Genomic DNA, 9,186 nt, shown 5'->3' on the forward strand with positions numbered 1-9,186 from the left:
CTCCAGATGACCGGTCGGTCACCATCGTCCCAGTGCACCTTGTCCTTAGGGGCCACCGTAGTTTTCACAAGCACCAAAACCCATCCTCTTATGTTGAATATGTTTTCAGTCATGGTGAAATGAGCTTCAGGCTCTTTTTGAGATTATTACAGAAAATGTTCTTTCATCTTCTCACCTGGTTGGTTGTTACTGTGTCTTTCATCTTCCAGTATCCACCATCAATTTGCTATTTTATGCGCAATGATCTAACTGACATAATATGTGAATGACCTCAAAGAAAAACAATAACTATTGAACCACTTGGTACAAATTAACTTCACAACTTTAGAGGATTTGAAAATGGAAAAAGGAAAATGGAGTCGCCTCCTTTTAGAGATAAAGTGTAATATTGACTCTGTTGTTAAGTGAAGCGCTCCAGTTTCTGTCTTTCATTCTGTTTGGCCACACTAACAAGGGGTAAGTGCAATCAGCTGTAAAATGTAAAACTAATGTACCACGGCTGCGCACACACAAGTGTGTGTGTGTGTGTGTGTGTGTGTGTGTGCGTGCGTTGTTCAAAGGGACATGTTACACACTTTTGGCTGGGAGCTATATATTGTTTCAATTGTGTCGGGAAGTCTTTAATTCAATCCAGGAACTAAACTAAAAGGAGCCCCACACACACACACACACACACACACACACTTGGAAGCAGTAGTAGCACAGCACTCTCACATTTATCATTGACTCATCCTGTGTGATTCACAGCTCACCATTTATCCGTCACATGACTGCGTCTGCTGTTGTTTAATGGACGTGGATTCATTCAGATCAGGGGGAGCAGCTGAAACTCAAAGAGCGCTGAAGCTTCTGATGCTGATAGAATCTGATGTGGTTAAGTCTCTCTCTGCGTGGGTTGATGAAGGAGGGAGAGTGGGTGTGACTACAGGGGGGGAACAGAGGCCTCTTGGATGGTTCAGTGCATCATCTTATATATGATATTTCTACTTGTATTTTTGATTGAGTGATTGATTTTGATTGTTTCTTATCTTTGAGACAATGCTGCAGCTTCAGTTCACTTTAATAGGAAAGTGGTCTCAGACTTCTGGAGCTCACTGTATGAATCATAATAATCAACCTGAACAGACGATGTATGGACGTGTTTTATTTACAGGACAGTTTCATATTGGACCAATCAAATTACATTATTCTGACACTGAGTCGAAACAAAACATTAATGAACATTAATGTGGGGGGCGCAATCACGGCAGAAAAATACATAAAATTTGAAAGTCTGAGGTAATTACAATTTTGACCAAATACAAACACAATTGGAACAATCTGTAATCAAACCAATATACCGATATTCTTTCAAATTGTAGGTCTTTTTATGACCTTTTTGTTTTGGCTGGGGCCAGCCCTATAATCGTGACTGACTGACTGACTGAGTGATCATATTTCCACCATTGGTCAGCTGAATGCCAAGCGACTGAGTTGGAGTCTCCCCATTGGCCGTTGCCCTTTCAAATGATTTGGTGCAAACAGGTTGTATTGTGTCTCTTCTAACTTTCTCTGTGGGTGATGATTTTATAAGTAAATCCAGCTGAAATCACAGCTCAGTCTTTGTCTTTAACTGACGTGTTTGGTGATTTTGTGAGACGATGTCATGGTTATAAAATCAGGATTTGAGCAGCAGCTCTGAAGTCAACACGTAGTTAATGAGCTGCGTTTCAGTCACTGTTTCAAACTGAAACAAACAACAGAAAAACATGTAAAGGAGAACAGCTTTATTGGGGATTCAGCTGTATTTTCAATTCAATTCAGCAGGCTTTATTGGCATGCCATTTGCTGTATTTATTATTATTTATAATGTATTTGTATTTTCCTGTATTTGTGTTATTGTATTTTATGCTGTATTAAAACACTGTGTATGTGAGCACAGAAAGTAGGACAGAAGCAAACTGATAAACAGCTGAAACCAGCTGATACTAGACAGGATGCAGGACAGGATGATGTCAGTTGTTTACAGCTGTTCCGCACCAGTTTCTTTTATTTTTCAACTTTCAATTTCGCACATTGACCATTCGCGGTGCAGACATATACCCGGTTTCAACCTAGTCTTGTTTTAATAAAATGTGCATATAAGCTGCATATCTGTACGTCCCACATGAGGAGTCTCTTACACAGTCTGCTATCGTTTACCGGTCTGCTTCACAGCCACGGCTCCAGCGTCTCCTGTCAGAGCTGTAGTACTAACAAATTCATTTACTGACTCTAACTCCAGCCTGTCGCAGGATTGTTTCCTCTGCTTTACTGTCGGCAAAACCAGCATGTGCAATTAGCTTGATGTAAGGTCAACACTTGGAAATGAGAAGAGAGCAGGACTTGGATCAGCGATGGGCTGTGGATGGAGAACAATAGAGGGGGGGATGGATGGATGGGGTGAAGAGACAGAAAGCAGAGGACCCCAGGCGGTGTAGGCCTGGTGCCATGTTGATGTAAAGGTAAAGTACCGACTGGTGGGAGTTACCAAGGTTACCGAGCCCAGAGAGGCCCAGCATGTATCTCAGCCAGAGGTACTGGAGCCAGACGTGTTGTAGGATCCTTCTGTAAAACATATGGTGGCAATCTTTACAGAAAGGGAAGAGAGGGGGGTGGAAGTCAAAGTACTGGGGGGGTAAAATGGGGGAAAAGGGCGTCGAAGTTAATTCACTTCCAAGAAGAAGTCTGTTTTCCATCCAAATGGAAGTTGTTTTGAATTTAACAGCAACTTTAAGATGAGCACTATGAAACATTTTTGTGGTATAAATCATGCAAACTGAAAATCCCCCGTCTGAGCGTCACGACTCCGGCTCTTCACTGGGTCAGGATCCTCATGCTTTCTGTTTCATTCTGAAACTCGTGCAGCTGAATAACTGCAGTGACACCACCGTGGGCTTCACCACGCTGCGTACAGTGACATGTCGCGGCGACGGTCTCTTGGATTCACGAGTGAGAGCCAGGCAGCGCTGGTCTACCCACCACACCCAGCGCTGCTTGGCTCTCACTCATGAAAACAGTCGTCAAGCTGTCACATTAGCAAGAACGCTGCATAGTTTAGCCCACATTAATTAGGTGATGTAATGTACAGCACAGGAACCTCAAGCCTTGAACCATTAAACTGCACTTAAACTATTCAGACTATATAATTTGATGTAATTCATCTTCCTCCATTGGGCTCTGCTTTGTGAGCGAAGGTCATGTGGTTCCTCCATGAGGGTGAAGTAAAAAACATCTACCTGTGCAGTAACTTCTGATTTACATCAATAAAACGGGATTAAAGTTAATAAAGGCGATAAGTGTGAACACTGGCTTAATGTGATAAAATAAAAATAATATGATGTAGTGCTGCTACACGCAGTCATGTGACGTGTTCTCACCTCACTGGAATTCATTTCGCTTCGGTATTCCACAGTACATGTGAGTGAAATGCTCATAGACTTTATAGCAGGATTATGCAGAGCTGCAGACTGATGTTGTGAGCTCTTGCAGGGCTGTAAAAACATGAATCAGAGTTCTGCTCTGGGTTCTGTCTGCGAGTACGTTCCCCGTGAGCCGCGACAACATGCACATCAAAGACCAACACTCCTGGGAGGATGATTTGTTGCTGTTTTGTGGTTTTGCTGTTTGGTTTGATGTTGGAGAGTCGACCCACAGGTAGCCAAAGCGTGTGTGTGTGTGTGTGTGTGTGTGTGTGAAGGAAATTTAGTAGAACAAACTTAAGATGACAAGAGTTCACAAGTTCGCTTGATGGTGAAAAATCACTGTTGACTTTTCAGATTCGCTGTAAGTGTCCAACATTATGTTAACGCTGCTGGGTTCAGAAACAGGCTGCGCTGCTCTTAAAGACTTTAACACCATGAAACGTTCCAGAGACCAGAGTCAGAAACTGTCCATTAAAGCCAGAGATTATCTGTGTATTGATAGGTTATCACAGACACATGATGACTGAAAAAAGTAAATATAGAACTTGTATAAGAACTTATATAAATGGTTAGTCATCAGTTAAGCGCTATTTGAAAGGAGCTAATTGTCATGGTAGTGCTACAGAGTCAACGTTAGCACAATCAGCTGTTTACTTGCCAGTCTTGTCAAGAGTTTCAGCCATCATGCTTCCTCTGAGCAGCTGCTTCTTCAGGGCAGATTGGACGATACAGTGACTCGGTATCGGAAAGTGATGAGACTGGCTGGCTGGGCCAGGGCTAGCTGGTTAGCATGCTAACTTCAGTAGATGAGAAGACATGATAGAAAATAGATTGATAGATGAATTTATTTTTGTTGTATGTTTGTTGGGCTTTTTTTTTTTTTTTTAAAGGGATTCTGTTTATGTTAAATGAACATCAGCTGACACATCGAACCAGTATAACCAGTATCAGTCACTCTCCATGGCAGCGCTGACTGGAGTAAAGCAGCCTCTCCTCAGGACAGATGTCCTTCTTCCATGTTAGCTGAAAATAAAAACAACAATGAATGTTGAGCTTGACGCACAAATTGCTGCACACACAGCTGAATCTTTCATTATAAACGCATGTGTAGTGGTTTACCACACACACACACACACACACACACACACACACGCACACACAGCAGAGATCCAGCTCCTTCATCCACCTCTGAGCTCCTGTGTAATCAGGCCTCCCAGACAGAGGCTTTTCTGGACAAGAGGAAGACCAACGCTGGCTGGAGGACTGGAAACAGAGCGAAGCTTCCAGGAGACGTCCTGAGGGTTCGGGGCTGGGGGTCCTCGGTGGGGGTGTACACCTGTACATGTGTCAGAGGCAAACAACTGTGATTTCTGTGGACCACAGGAGGAAATTGCCTCCAGGATCCAGCAGAGGTTTTGCAGGAGGGGAAGGGGGTACTTTTATACCAAGAGTTCCTCTAAAGGCCGGCCTCGCTCACTTTCTCTTTCTCCTCTCTCGTTTCCCCTCACAGTCCTGACACACTCAACAGTCCAGGCAGCAGGGTGTCCTCCAAAGCACTGACTCCATCCGGGAGGAATGCGTGAGCTGGACACTGACACACACACACATAGACAAAAGTACACACAAGTGCACGAATGCAAACTTGAATGGATAAGGTCAAACAAACAAACACGCACGCACGCACATTCGCACAGCTGTCTCTGGAGGTAGGATATCTGGCAGCAGCAGGTGGTTTCAGCACACTTACTGGAATCACAGTTCCCACATCCACAGCGCTGACAAACCCGGGTCACTAATGTTTGTGAATATTAGATCACGGTATAAAGTTCTGAGAAAAGCAACTGCAAATGGCCTGGTGTAACCTTTCATATGAAACCTTCGGGGGTGGGGGGGGGCATGATTTACACTCACATTCACACCTACGGGAAATTTCAGCAGTCTGCAGCTCGTTGAATCTGCGTTTAGGAGGAAATCGGAGCAGCCGGTGGAAACCCACGCAGGCAGTCGAACTGAGGCCCAGTGCTGAGCCACCGAGGGTCTGTCTGTGTGTTCACCCTGTACCGTACCCTGTGTACTCGGCCTGTCACCTAAATCTGGTGACCCTGAACAGGATAAATGGGTATTAAATGATGGATGGGCTCAACTCAGATGAACAACACAGACACTGTGACATCTGTGATGCCTGAATCGAAATCTATCCACATGCTGGATTCAGACTTGGACCGTTTCATGCCAGAGGAATTTAAACGTGACTTTGCTTGGCTCTAGAAAAATGGTTGGCTTCTTTTTTAGAGAACTGGGTCATGGACTTCTCACCTTTTCATGTTTTTAAAATATAAAAAATGAGACGCAGACTTTGGATCACTTTACTGTATCTCTTCCCATTTACCAGAAAGAAATGCAGATGAATAACTTTCAGGGCGTCCAGGTGTTCAACACAGTCACAAGGACATTTTGGATGCTGGAGAATGAGTTTGGGGAATATGACTGGCTGACTGTTTTCTGAGTGATCCAATAAAAATATAGCAGATTTCACTCAGAGAAACCAAATCCTGTAAAGGTTTGGATGGTGGGTCCAGGTGGGCGGGGCTTGGTGACTGCTTTGTTGTGACATCACAAAGTTCCAGAAGTCCTGACGGCTGGTTTTAAGGCTCAGTTTCTGAATACAGGCTGTGTGCATTTCTCTGTGGACTGAGGCTTTGATACTTTCACAGTATTAATATAGAAGCTAGAGCTGATCTATAATCACACTACACATGGACACAGACCTTTACACTGGAGGAGCTTTAAACACATGGATTATTTAAGTTTCGGTAAATAACTCAACAGTAATATAAAACAATTATACTAATACCGAGTCAAAACAACCCTTTTCTTTCGGGTGGTCTTCTACTCGTGGCTCCATGGTTTGGGAACCCATTATTGCGTTGCATCGAAAGTGTCTCCATTTCCTACAGACTGTACCTGCAAAAAAACCCCAGATACAGTGAGACGTGGAGGGAGAAGACACAGTATACCTGTAGGTCTGCTGTCCCACATACAGCATCTCTCACTCTGAAAATCCAAACCTCTCAGTTTTCATCCACACAGCCTCGGTCTCTCCCTCTGTAAAAATAGATCCTACCAAGTTTGGCCCTTTAGTGGTTAACCACACTGCAGCGGGCATTATCCCCTTTCAGTCAATGAGCAGAGAGACAGGTGTGTAGTGATACCGTACTGTAGTTGCTACTTGTACCTGCTAACGCCGGCGGTTGGCAGGATTTTGGAGAACTCGTCACCGTCATTTATAGCTACTGTGCTTGAGCATCAAAGCATTGCCTGCGTGACTGAACCTGGACCCAGCGGTAAGAGGAGAAGGTGTGCATGTCTGGCACAGGCGGCCATGCTATCCTGGAGCTGCACTGTCTCCGCTGTCAGAATCAATCCACCTGGGTACAATATCACACCAGCCACACCGGATCTGAAGTCAGCCTCTGAATACCAGCCACTGATCTGCTGATATGTTTGTGACGTGTGCAGCACAGATGCTCAAAATGCATTAAGACAAAACAGTTTATTTTTTCTTTCTTTCACGGGGTGACTCACAGAGGAGTGAAGACAGGTCCCAGAGTCGAGCACCCCTCCTTTCATCCAGGCACACATTGTTGCCATTACAGTCGTGACACACAGCGAGCAGATGAGGGAAATGAGGGTGTGTCTGACGCTGTTCTCTACGCAAGCATGGACCCTGGATTCCCCTCGGTGACGGGGGGATTTGTGAGTATTGATGATCCACTTCCACCCGGGCCAGAGTGGGGATTGGTGGTTTATCTGACTAAAGACCGAGAGGAGAGCGATCCAAGAGTGACGGAAATGCCTTCGCTGAATCTGAATCTGTTCGCCTGCAGACCGTGTTGAGTGACACGCCGCTGCTTTAGGCCGGTCTGCAACAGCTGAGCTTGCTGTATCTGTCAAGTGTGAATGTGTGTGTGTGTGTGTGTGTGTGTGTGTGTGTGTCGCTGCACCTGTCATTGAACACAGGAAGCAGTATTAGTGGAACGCTGGTGTGTGAGTCAGGGCGGCGTCTGCTGAAAACGAACGCGGTTTGCCCTGCGTCCTCGTTTAAACCTCATAAATATATAGTGGGCCTTTGAATACTAATTGAGTCCATTAGTCTTGGGATGTGACATCAATAGGTTCTTTACATCGCCTTGGAATAACCAGTATTGATTGGTCCATGTCATGTAAACATTAATGTATCTGGCATGGCTGCATCTGCAGATTAGAGATGAGAGCTTTGAATATTTAAATAATCTTTGGCTTTAACTTGCACATTTTGCCATCTGGCATCAATGAATTGCATAGGTTTAAGAGTAGGAACATATTTTAGAAGGTTTCTGGATCCACATGAAAGGCCAAAAGTCATAAACGTTTCACAAATAGGAACAATTTACAGGCACATCTGAAACTCACTGAAGCTGTTTAGAGATCATTTCTGTTTCTATCTCTCTGGCATCTGTGACTGATCATACTAAAGTAAGAGGAGTTCATGTTGGGTAAGACTGGCAAAGAGGAAAGCAGTGCGTGCCCACGTCCACACATGCTTGTTCATCTAACGTCTGTGCAGTGATGTCACACGTGTGGCTGTGAAGCTAAACTCTATATGTTAGCACACTTCTATGTGTTCTGTAGCTGTGAGGCCTGTGCTCTGGTCGGTGTAAGTGGGAGGAGCGTTCCTAATATGTGACACGCGTGTTCTCGGCGCGAACACGTGGAGATCACGCAGCTTCACCTCAGAAAGCCCCCGCTCGGCCCTGATGGAGTTCAAACGATGATCTCGCTGTGAGGCAACAGCTCCAACCGGAGGGTGCAGAAATTTTATGATCAAGTCAACATTAATTTGGCTCAGTGTCTCTCTTTTCTTAGTATTTCGAGGCTTTGGTGACAATACTATGTTCAGAATGTTTCCCAGTTTCACAATGACTTTGCTTTCCTGGAGGATTGTGCAGCAACAGCAGCCATTGGTCAGGAAATCCATCACTGCTCTTGCAAAACATCTCCGGACATTTGGCAACAGCGGCGCAGTGAAAGGGGAATGTGCAATTAAACAACCTACGCTGGAATGTTTCATTTGCGACTTAAGACTTCCTCACTGAGGTTTTGTGTTTGCTTATCCTTTTTTCCCTCGTGACTCACACTAAAACAAACAAACATTCCCCTCGGTTTCCCAACACAAAAACACAGAGTATATAAACCGAATCAAAGCGAGGGAACCCACATGCTTTGCTTACGAGATGTTCAGTTCGTATGTGATGATGGGACGTGGGTCTGCTCATCGTCAGCTTTGCTCAAAGCTGCAGCGAGATCAGCTCCTTAGTGCAAGTTGCAGTTTTTGCAGCGCTGCAAATGTGCAGTTTGTTTTAACAGGAGCTGGGACTCCTCGTGTTCATGCATTTAGCGCTGCAGATATTTTGCACATCCAGCCACTAATCCTGACTTCCAGGCTCCTTCAAAAGCAAATTTCTGATACCATTAACTCTCCTTCGACAAGCCTCCAGTCCTGTGAGATGACGGTGAGAAACATGGATGTGTAGAGTCGGAAATCATGACTGTGCCGAGCAGCTTCCTCCTCTCTGAATCTGCACCTCGACAGCTTTCCACTAGTGTTCCCTGCTGTGGGAAGAAAACGCTGACGAAGCAGGAGAGAAGCGCACAGCTCTCCCTGAGGTGATGACAGGGGAATACCACACACACACACACACAC

The sequence above is a fragment of the Seriola dumerili genome, unplaced genomic scaffold (genome assembly GCF_002260705.1).
Source record: "Seriola dumerili isolate Sdu_G_001 unplaced genomic scaffold, Sdu_1.0 BDQW01000155.1, whole genome shotgun sequence".
In the NCBI taxonomy this organism is placed as follows: Eukaryota; Metazoa; Chordata; class Actinopteri; order Carangiformes; family Carangidae; genus Seriola; species Seriola dumerili.